Below are 12,727 nucleotides of genomic sequence, written 5' to 3' on the forward strand. Positions count from 1 at the left end.
TTGGCTCCTTCCAATTTAGAACCCTTTTATGTTTTCTTCCTGTCTGATGGCTGTGGCTCAGACTTCCAGTACTATGTGGAATAAAAGTGGGGAAAGCAGACAACTCTGCTTTGTTCCTGTTTTTAAGGAAAATGGTTTTAATTTTTGACCATTGAGTATGATGTTGTCATATATGGCCTTTATTATGTTGAGGTATGTTCCCTCTCCTTATACATTGCTGAGAGTTTTTATTAAAAATGGGTGCTGGAATTTATTGAATGCTTTTTCTGCATCTATTAATATGATCATATGATTTTTGTCTTTCATTTTGTATATGTGATGTATCACATTTATTGATTTGCAAATATTACAACAGCCTTGCATCCCTGGAATAAATCTCACTTTGTTGTGGTGTATGATCTTTTTAATGTATTGTTGAATCCACTTCGCTAGTATTTTGTTGAGGATTTTAACATCTGTGTTCATCAGGGATATTGGCCTGTAATTCTCTTTTCTGTAGTGTCTTTATCTGGTTTTGAGATTGGGATGCTGCTGACCTCATAAAAAGAGTGTGGGAGTTTTCCCTTTCTTGAATTTTCTGGAATAGAATACTGGTGTTAATTCTTCTTCAAATGTTTGGTAAAACTCGCTTGGAAATCCATCTGTTCCAGGACTTTTGTTTGCTGGGAGTTTTTTGATGGCTGCTTCAATTTCATTAGTTGTTATCAGCTTATTCAGGTTTTCTGCTTCTTCTTGATTCAGCTTTGGAAGATTGTATGTTTCTAGGAATTTGTCCATTTCACCCATGTTTTCCAGTTTGTTGGCATATAGTTGGTCATTGTATTTTCTTATGATCCCTTGATTTTCCGTTGGATCAGTTGTTATATCACCTCCTTTGTTTCTGATTTTATTTGAGTCCTCTCTCTTTGTTTCTTAGGGAGTCTGGCTATAAGTTCATTAATCTTATTTATCTTTTCAAAGAACCAGCTCTTGGTTTCATTTTCTTTTGTATTGTTTTTTTTAGTCTCTATGTCATTAATTTCTGCTCTGATCTTTATTATTTCCTTCCTCGTACTTCCTCAAGGCTTTTCTTGCTGTTCTCGTTCTAGTTCTTTTAGTTGTTGTGTTAGATGGTTCATTACATCTTTTTCTTGTTTCTTGAGATAGGCCTGTAATGCTATGAATTTTCCTCTCAGGACTGCTTTTACTGTGTCCCATAGATTGTACGTTATTTGTTGTTTCTGTTCATTTTAATTTTTATCTATGAAGTTTTTGATTTCTTCCTTGATCTCATTAGTAACCCATTCATTGTTTAATATCATGTTATTTAGCCTCCATTGTGTTTGAATATTTTTGAGTTTGTGTGTGTGTGTGTGTGTGTGTGTGTGTGTGTGTGTGTGTTTATAGTGGCTGATTTCTACTGTCATACCATTTTGACCAAAGAAGATGCTTGTTATGATTTTAATTTCCTTGAACTTGTAGAGACTTGTTTTGTGCCCTAACATGTGGTGTATTTTTGAAAAGTTCTGATGTGCACTTGAGAAGAAGGTGGTTTCTGCTGCTTTGGGTTGAAATGTTCTGTAAATATCAGTTAAACCCATTATAGCAAGTGTGTCATTTAATGTTTTTGTTTCACTTTAGCCTTCAAGACACACATGGAGCCTGGCAAGCATAACTCAGCAGTTGAGCACTGACCTATGATCCAGGTGATTGCAGTTCGAGTCCTTGTCAGGGCACATGCCTTTGTTGTATGCTCGATCCCCAGTAGGGGGCATGTAGGAGGCAGCCAATCAATTAACCCCTCATCATTGATGTTTCTATCTCTTCCTCTTCTTCTCCCTTCCTCTCTCTGAAATCAATAAAGACATACACACACACACACACACACACACACACACACACACATATATATAAAAGACACACATAGAATGAGAGTGAAGGGAGTGCAAAAGGTACTTCATGCAGATCATAACCAAAGAAGAAAGCAGGAATAGATATACTATCAGATGAGCAGTCTTTAAACCAAAAATAGTAAAAAAGACAAAGAAAGTAATTATATTATATAAAAGGGTAAATTCATCAAGATACTATATCAGTTATAAATATTTATGCTTCCTACAACAGAGCACCTAAATATATAAAGCAAAACTCACAGAGCTGAAGTAAAAATAAACATCAATGCAGTGGCTATGGACTTTCTTACCACACTCTGAAGAATGGATAGGTCATTGAGACAAGGAATCAATAAGAAAAAAGCAGACATGAAAAGGCAGACTGGTGGACCTAACAGACATTTACAAAACATTCTACCCAACAGCAAAATACATATTTTTCCTCAAGCACACCTGGAACATTTTCTAGGGTAGACCATATGTTAGGTTACAAAATAACTCAGCATATTCAGGAAGGTTGAAATCATATCAAGTATCTTCTCTGAACTCCATGATATAAAATTAAGAATGAGTAACAGGAGGACAGCCGTAAATTTATAAATCCAGGGAAGTTAAACAAAGCTTTCTTGAACAATTAATGAAAAAATTTAAAAGGAAGATTCAAAATTATCTTGAGACATACCAAAAATATAGGATGCAGCAAAGTCAGTTCTAAGAATGAATTTCATAGTAATAAATCCTTACATTTAAAAACAAGAAAGATCTCAAATAAAAAAAAACAAAACAAACCTGACAAGATTTAAAGAAGAAAAATAAGAACAAACTGAATGCAAAGTTAAAGAAGGAAAATCAGAGCAGAAATAAAATAGAGAAAAATTTTTTAAAAAAAGGGATTAACAAAAACTGAGTTAGTTCTTTGGAAAGATAAACAAATTTGACAAACCTTTATGTATGATAACCAAAGAAAAACAAAGATCACCCAAATCAACAAAATTATAAATATTAAGAAAACATTACAACAACTACCACAGAAATACAAAATACCACAAGGGGCTACTGTGAACAACCATTAACCAACAAACTGGAAAACCTAAAAGAAATTGGAAAATTCTAGTAAACATCCCAGTACCCAAAGTTAAATAAAGAAGAATAGAAAATCTGAACATGCTAATTACTGTACAAATAAGGAGATAAAATCAATAATTATAAAACTCTCACAAAAATTTATCAGCACCAGAGCTTTACTGTTGAATTTTACTAAATATTTAAAGAAGAATTAACACTAATTTTTCTCAAACCTTTCTAAAAATTGAAGAGGTGGAAACCTCACAAGCTCATTGGCTGTGTTCAGCATTACCCTGATACCAAAGTCAGAAAAGGACACTATTAGAAAAAATAGTTGTAAGCCAATAACCCTGATAAATAAAGATTTAAAAATTATCCAGAAAAAACAACTACCACCATATGTAATGCATCAGTACATGAGAAGGATCATGAATCATGTTAAAATGGGATTTATATCTGGGATGCATTCCCCATACACTAATCACATCAACAGAATAATAAAAATGTATGATGATTGTTTTCACAGATGCAAAAAAGTCATCTGGCATAATTTAAGATCCATACATAATAAAATCTTTTAACCAATTACATAGAGAATGAACATACCTCAACATAAAAAAGACCATATACGAGAAGCCCACAGCTGACAAACTCAATGATTAAGGGGTTACTGTGTAAGATATATAAAGAACTTATACAACTCAATGCCAAAAACAACTTAAATAATCCAATAGAAAATGGGCAACAGATTTGAAGGCATTTTCCAAAGAAGGTACATGACCAGCCCACAGGTACATAAAAAGGTGTTCAATATCATGAATCATTAGGGAAATGCAAGTCAAAACCACAATGCAATATGACCTCATGCTTGTTACAATGGCTATTATCAAATAGACATATAATAACTAATGGCAATAAGTGAATCAAAATAAGTTATCAAGAAATAAGAAGACAGCACAGTGGAATTTATCCAATCAGAGCAGAAAAAAGGGGGGAAAATCTCCAAAGTTTAGTAAAAATAGCTCAAGGTAATTTGAAACAACATCAAGTGGACCAATATTTGCATTATAATAAGCCCAGAAGGACAAAACAGATGAAAAGCGCAGAAAAATTATTTTTAAAAATAATGGCTGAAAACGTTCCTAGTCTGGAAAAGGAAACAGATATCTGGTTCCAGGAAACTCAGGGTTCTAAGGGTGATGAATCCAAAAAGGCTCACACAAAAACAAATTACAGTGGTACCTCAGTTTTCAAACGTCTCTGTTGATGTACATTTCGGTTTAGGAACACCGTAAAGCAGACTTAAATGCTTCAGTTTTTGAACACATCTCGGAAATTGAACATGCCTCACAGCTTTCGCTGAGTGCAAGAGCCTGAGGCCTAGCTGTTGGCTGTTGAGTCCTTGGTTTTTGAACATTTTGGAACTTGAACAGTCTTCCGGAATGGATTACATTAGAAAACCAAGGTACCACTGTACAATTAAAAGGTCAAAAGTTAAAGATGGGAGAATCTTAAAGCTGCAAGAGAAACCCATCTTGTAACATACAAGAAACCCTCCCTTAAGTTTATTAGCTAATTTTTCAGCAAAAAAGTTTGCAATCCAGAAGGGAGTGGCATGATGTATTCGAAGTGCTGGAAGAAAACAATTTACCAACCAAGAATACTCTCTCTTGCAAAAAGTTGTCCTTCAGAATTGAGAGAGAAGTAAACAGTTCACCAGACAAGCTAAAGCTGAAAGAATTCATCACCACTAGACAGGTTTTATAATAAATATTAGAGGGACTTCTTTAAGCTGAAATGAAATGGTGCCAAATTGTTATAAGAAAAAATTACATGTGATAAACCTCACTGCCTAAACTAAACATAGAGTTAAATTCAGAATAACGTTATGGTGTAATGGTGGTGGTTTTATCATCTACAAATTTAGTGTAAAACTTAAACAAATTAATAAAATTAATTATGACTACAGTAATTTGTTAATAGAAACACAAGGTAAAAAGATATAAAGTGTGACATCAAAAACAAAAAAACGTGGAAATGAAAGTGAAAATATAGAGCCTTAGAATGTATTGGTACTTAAGTTGTTATCAGCTTCAAGTAGACAGTTATGATTCTAAGATAGCTAATGTAAGCCCCAGGGTATCCACAAAAAAATAAAAACTCTAGTATATACACAAAAGATAAAAATAAATTGTTCTAAGCATACCCCTGAATTCATAAAGGAAATGAGCAAGAGAAAGGAAGAAACAAAACTATTATGAATCAGCCAGAAAATGATTTACAAATGGTAAAAATAAGTGCATCCCTTTCAGTAATTAATTTAAATATAAATGAACTACATTTTCCTGTGAAAAGACAAAGAGTGGCTGAATAGATTAAAAAAATAAATAAATAAAGACCCAAATATGTGCTGGCTGGGAGAAACTCACTTCAGGTGTAAGGTACACATAGACTGAAATTGATATTCCATGTAGATGGAAACAAAGAGAAAGACGGGATAGCTATCCAACATCATTCAAATCAGATGAGTATAATAAGATACAAAGAAAGTCATTATATATTGATGAATAAGTTAATTTTATAAGAGGATATAGCGTTCATAAATATTTACTCATCCCACATGGAAGGACTTAAAAAAATGTAAGGCAAACTTTAACTGACATAAATGGTGAGAGAGACCACAACAATAGGGAACATCAACATGCCACATTCATAAAAGGAAGCATCCGGACAGACAACCAGTATGAAAACATTGGATTTAAACTGCACATTACACTGGATAGACTTAACAGAAATTTCAGAATATCCCTTCCAAAAGCAGAAAAATACACATTCTTCTCAAGTGCACAAAGAACATTCTTGAGGAAAGATCGTATGTTAGGCAAAAATATGCCTTAATAAATTTAACAGGATTGAAATTATACCAAGCATCTTTTTTGATCACTATGATATAAAATTAGAAAACAAGGTAAATGTGGAAAATCCTCAAATATGAGGATATTAAATGACATGCTACTGAACAACAGCGGAAGACAGGAAGAGTTCAACTAAAGAATATCGATGCAAGTATGCATAGCTGCGGACGCAGACAAGAATATAGCAGAGCCTCAGCAGGGGTGGGAGCAGGGTGGAGAGGCAAAGAGGGGGTAGTAATATGGGGGACATCTGTAATACAGTCAACAATAAGAAAAAGAAACAAAAAGACCTCAAATTGTCTAGCTCTACACCTCAAAGAACTAGAAAATGAAGAACAAAGTAAAACTAAGGTTAGTAGAAGGAAGACAAGGGCAGAAATAAATGAAATATAGAGTAAAAAGCAAATAAGAAAGAAGAATGAAGCTAAGATCTGGATTTTACTTACTAATTTTCTTATTTTTAAAATAATTTATTAAATTTATTTGGGTTACATTGGTTAATGAAATTATATTAAAAATATGCCTGGCAGGGCGTGTCTCAGCGATTGAGCATCAACCTAGGATCCAGGATATCGAGGTTCTATTCCCAGTCAGGGCACATACCCAGGTTGTGGGCTCAATCCCCAGCCGGGGAGTGCAGAAGGCAGCCCATCAATGATTCTTCCATCATTGATGTTTCTATCTCTCTCTCTCTCCCTCTCCTTTCCTCTCTCTGAAATCAATGCATATTTATATTTATATATATATTATATATATATAAAACATATATATAGATATATAAAACATACACACATATAACACAATAGGTGAAACTTTGATTTGACTCACCCAAGAAAAATGAAAGAATATTCAGATAAATGAAACAAAAACAAAATAAGAGACATCACAGGTAATGTTACCATGGAAACACAAAAGATCATGGGAAATTTCTCTGAAGATTTTTATGCAAACATATTTATGCAAATTTTTCTATCTCTGGGTAGGTGTCATCCATGACAGGAAACAGAAAGGTTAACCTTAAAAACACAAATAAATTCCTAGAAACATTAAAATCTTCCTAGTATAAATTATTTAGAAATAGAAAATCTGAGCAAGTCAATTACTAGTAAGGAGATTAATCAGTAATCAAGAAACGCCCAAACCACAAAAGTCCAGGACCAGATGGATTTACTTGTGAAATGTAACAACACTTAAAGAAGAATTAATACCAATCATTCTCAAATTCTTCCAAAATATAGAAGACCAGGGAATACTTTCAAACTTACTTTATGAGACCAGAATTACTATGTACCAAAACCAGACAAGGACACTGTAATAGTGAAAACTCTAGCCCAATTTCCTTGACAAACAGAGATGCAAAAATCTTCAACATAATATTAGCAAACTGGATTCAACAGTACATTTAAAATATCATATATCATGGACTATAAGATTTATTCCACAAATGCAAGGATGGCCCAATACCCTCAAATCAATCAATATGGTATACCACATTAGCAAAATGAAGGATAAATATCATATGATCATTTCAATAGATGAAGGAAAAGCATTTGACAATATTCAATATATATTCATAATAAAAACTCTCAACAAACTGGGTATAGAGGCAGCCTACCTCAGCCTATTGGAGGCCACATATGACAAGCCCACAGCTAACACCAGAGTCTACAGTAAAAAGTTGAAAGCTTTTCCTCTAAGATCAGAAACATGGTGATGCCCACCTCACCACTTTTATTCAATATGCTTCAGGAAGCCCTAGCCAGAGCAATGAGTCAAGAAAAGAAAATAGAAGTTATACTAATCAGAAAAGAAAAAAAATAAAACTGTCTTAATTTCATGATGACATGATATCCCTGTGACAGATGTGTGTGTGTGTGTGTATATATATATATATATATATATATTCCTAAAAACTCCATCAAAGCACTCTTCACACTAATAAATGAATTTAGTAAATTTGAAGATACAAAATAATATACAAAATTAGTTGTGTTTCTATACCCTAATAATAAACTAACAGAAAAAATAATTAAGAGAATAATCCTGCAGCAAAAAGGAATAAAATACTTATGAATAAATTTAACTCAGGAAGTTGAAACCTTCACATTGAAAACAGTACAACATTGATGAAAGTCTGAAGATACACATATGTGGAAAGATATTTCCTGCTCATAGGTTGGTGGAATTAATATTGATGAAATGCCCATACTACCCAAAGCTATCTACAGAGTCAATGCAATCCCTATTAAAGTTTCAATTTTCATAGAAATGGAGCAAGCAATTCTAAAGTTTTTAAGTTACCACAAAGACCACAAATAGCCAAAGCAAACTTGAAAAAGAGGAACAAAGTGGAGGCATCATATTCCCTGCTTTCAACTATATTATAAAACTAGAGTAATGAAAACAATATCATATCAGCATTAAAACAGACACAGAAATCAGTGTCACAGAATTAAAAGCCCAGAAATTAACCCCTGCATGGCTAATTAACGTATGGCAATCAAAGAACATACTATAAGGAAAGTATAGTCTCTTCAATAGATTGTGTGGAGAAAACTGGACAGTCACATGGCAAAAGAATGAAACTGGACCACCATCTCACACCACACACAAAAACCCAGTCAAAATGCATTAAAGAGTTGAACATAATACCTGAAGCCATAATTCTCCAATAAAATCTTAGATGGTAAGCTCCTTGACCTAGGTGTCCACAATGGTTTTTTAGACTTGACACCAAAAGCAAAGGGAACAAAAGCAAAAATAAACAAGTAAAATGACAGCAATAAAGCTTCAAAAATACAGCCTACCAAATGTGAGAAAATATTTGCCAATCATATATCTGGTAAGGGATGAATATCCCAAATGTATATAAAAATGCATATATCTTGTAAGGGATGGACATCCTAAATGTATGCCCTGGCTGGTGTGGCTCTGGTTAGAGCGTAGGCCCACGGACCAAAGGCTCTCGGGATGATTCCCAGTCTAGGGCGCATACCTGGGTTGCAGGCTCGATCCGAGGCCCACGTTGGGGCACACAGATGTTTCTCTCTCTCTCTTCCCCTCTACCACTCCTTTCCACTCTCTCTAGAAAACAATGGAAAAAATATCCTCAGTTGAGGATTAAAAAAACAAACAAACAAAAAACTCATAAAACACAATAGAAAGGAATGACAATCTTTTTTAAAAAAAATTTTATTATTGTTTAAAATATTACAGATGTCCCTTTTTCTCCCCAATGACCCGTTCCACCCCGTTCCTTCCCCTTCTCCAGTCCCTCTCCCCACCATCGTTCATGTCCTTGGATTGTGTATATATGCATATAAATTATTTGGTTACTCTCTCTCCCTCCACCTACCCGCCCTCCTCCATCCCTCTGATATTCATCAGTCTCATCTATGCTTCCATGTCATTGAATCTATTCTGTTCATCAGTTTATTAAGTTCTTTAGATTCCACGTATAAGTGAGATCATGTGATATTTGTCTTTCTCTACCTGGCTTATTTCACTTAGCATAATATCTCCAAGTCCATCCCTACTGTCCCAAAGGGTACAAGATTCTTCTTTACAGCTGCGTAGTATTCCATGGTGTAAATGTCCCACAGCTTTTTATCCACTCAGCTACTGATGGGCACTTGGGCTGTTTCCAGATCTTAGCTATTGTAAACTGTGCTGCTATGAACATCGGGGTGCATATATTCTTTCTGATGAATGTCTCAGGATTCTTAGGATACATTCCTAGGAGTGGAATCACTGGGTCAAAAGGCAGCTCCATTTTTAATTTTTTGAAGAACCTCCATACTGTTTTCCATAATGGTTGCACCAGTCTGCATTCCCACCAGCAGTGGACATCATACTCAATGGGCAAAAACTAAAACCATTTCCATCAAAAACTGGAACAAGACAGGGATGACCACTTTCACCACTCTTATTCAACATAGTACTGGAAGTCCTCGCCATAGCCATCAGGCAGGAAGAAAACATGAAAGGTATCCAAATTGGAAAGGAGGAAGTAAAACTGTCTTTATTTGCAGATGACATGATACTGTACATAGAAAACCCTAAAGACTCCATCAAAATACTACTAGATTTGATAAACGAATTTGGCAAGGTAGCTGGATACAAAATCAACATCCAGAAATCAATGGCATTCTTACACACCAACAATGAACTTTCAGAGAGAGAAACTAAAAAAGCAATACCATTTACCACTGCAACTAAAAAAATAAGATACCTAGGAATAAACTTAACCAAGGATGTAAAAGACCTGTACCCAGAAAACTACTTGACACTGAAAAAAGAAATAGAGGAAGATTTAAACTAGTGGAAGAAAATACCATGCTCATGGATTGGAAGAATTAATATCATCAAAATGTCTGTAGTACCCAAAGCAATTTATAAATTTAAGACAATCTTTTAAAAAATGGGCAGAAAGGCTGAACAGTTTTTCAAAGAAAACACACCAATGGCGAAGGGTTACATGAAAAGATGCTCGACATCACTAAGCAGGCAAATGGAAATGAAAACTCCAATGAGACATTCCTTCACATCTATTAGAATGGCTATTATTAAAAGCACAAAAAAGAAAACCTACAAATGTTTGTGAGGACAGGGAGAAAAGGGATCCATTGTGCACTGTTGATGGGAAGGTAAATTGGTGCAGCCACAGGGGTTAATAGTTTTGGGGTCCACAAAACAATTAAAAATAGAGAAATCATATGACCCATCAATTCCACGTCTGGAGACTCATTGAAAAAATAGAAAAATCACTATCTCAAAAAGATATCTGACCCCCATGTTCATGCCGACTTATTTACAATGCCACAATATGAAAACAACCTAAGTGGCCATTGATGGATGAATGTATAAAGAAAACATTATCTGTATAATTAAGCTATAAAAAAGGACATCCTGCCCGGCTGGCATGGCTCAGTGACTGAGCATTGACCTATGGTCCAGGAGGTCACGGTTCCATTCCCAGTCAGGGCACCCGCCCAGGTTTTGGGCTCAATCCCTCAGCGGGGGCGGTGCAGGAGGCTGCCTACTAATGACTCTCTCTGAAGTTATACATACACAAAATTGATTATTGGTTATCAAAGGGGAAGTTTCGGGGGAACGGGGGGAAAGGGTAAAGGTGCCCAAAAGATATGAACTTCCAATTCTAAGATAAATAAGCTCTGGGGCTATAACACATTTGGTGACTGTAGTTAACAATAGTGTATGGTACACTTGCAAGTTGCTACAAGAGTATATCTTAAAATCTCATAAAATAATTGTAGCTAAGTGTGGTAATGGAGATTAACTAAACTTATTGTGGTAATTATTTTGCAATATATACAGATATCAATCATTATATTATACACTTAAAAATAATACAATATTATGTGTCAATCATATTTCAGTAAAAAAAATGTAGCCTTTGAAACTTGAAAGAATTAATGTGTAGATCACAGATCAGCAGTACTGCATTGGGCCAGATTGTAACTATTTAAGCCTTTAGGACAAGAGGGAAAACCAAAGATAATGCAGGTATTTATAAGCATGTGTAGAAAATTGAGGGTATGTATATCTATATAATAAGATAGGAAAACTTTTTCACATTTTTTGACAAAATTAAAAATGTAATAATAAAGTACTTTTTGATAACAGGCCTAGTAATAAGAATGGAACTCTTTTTTTGTTTCAGGGCTGGGTGATAACATTTTGTTTAATTGAGGTTCAAAATTATTGTTTGCTGTCTCAAAATTGATTACAAATGCTCATCTCTGTCTATTGGTAATGAGATTTTATGTATTTCATCTTGGAAAATGTCTTTTCACTCACATAAAACTGGAAAAATTCTGATCTCAATCCATAGGCATTGATGCTACTTTATCACAGTCATTGTCTGGATGCCTAGTAGCTCAGCCACTTTACTTCCATTCAGTTCCAAGAGCTTGGATCCCATAGTCCATGCTGAGATTTTGCCTGTCCTCTCCTGTTTACAGCTGCCTCTTGTGTCTGCTTTGGCAGTGCTAACCCCAGTCTCACCCAGGTGGCTAATTCTAGACGCAGCCCAGTACTGGATCTCTACTTGCCAAGTACAAGCATCTGTCCTTCCTATCCCACTGCCTACCTGCTAGTTTTCTGATTCCTGGGCATGCTCACAAACTCTATGTAGGTTTTTCTGCTTTCCCTTAAGACAGGCCCTCCCTCCTTGAAGTTGACCACCTGCCCAACTATCCCTGCTCTTATGTTCCTTAAGGTCTCCTTGCTGTACCAAACTGCTTCTTCCAGTTGCTGGACTGCGGCCTAGTATCTGGCTCACCTCCACCATCCTCTCTAGTGTCTGGTTTCTCTGGGTCTTTCCAGTCTGACTTGTCCAACTCTAACCAAGCTCTAGGGCTGGGACCAGGAAGGGTAGGTTTATGAGACTTAAGGAAGCCCCTGAGGCTTCCCACACACAGAAACAAGTGGGGTTTCTCTGATTTTAGAAAAGGTTTCTTTTGCTGTGCAAAAGATTTTTAGTTTGATATATTAGTTTTGCATTATTTTTAAGAAATTAATCAGATTGCATTTCAAAAAAAAGTATTAATTTGCAAGTTCTGCTACTATACTCTAACAAAGTATCACAAAAGGAGTAGCATAAACAACAGCAATTTATTGTATTATAATTGTGGAATCCAGAAGTCTGAGATCAAAGTGTTGACAGGGCCATGCTTGCTCTGAAGGTGCTAGGGAAAGATCTGCTCCAGGCCTCAATCCTAACTTTTGGTGGTTTGCCAGTAATCTTGGATGTTCCTTAATTTATAGCAGCAAAACTCCAATCTTCACATGCATCTCCCTGTGTGCATGTCTGTGTCCAAATTTCCCTTTTTATAAAGACTTGAGTCCTGTTGG

This window comes from Miniopterus natalensis (genome assembly GCF_054644295.1).
Source record: "Miniopterus natalensis isolate mMinNat1 chromosome 5 unlocalized genomic scaffold, mMinNat1.hap1 SUPER_5_unloc_2, whole genome shotgun sequence".
NCBI lineage: Eukaryota > Metazoa > Chordata > Mammalia > Chiroptera > Miniopteridae > Miniopterus > Miniopterus natalensis.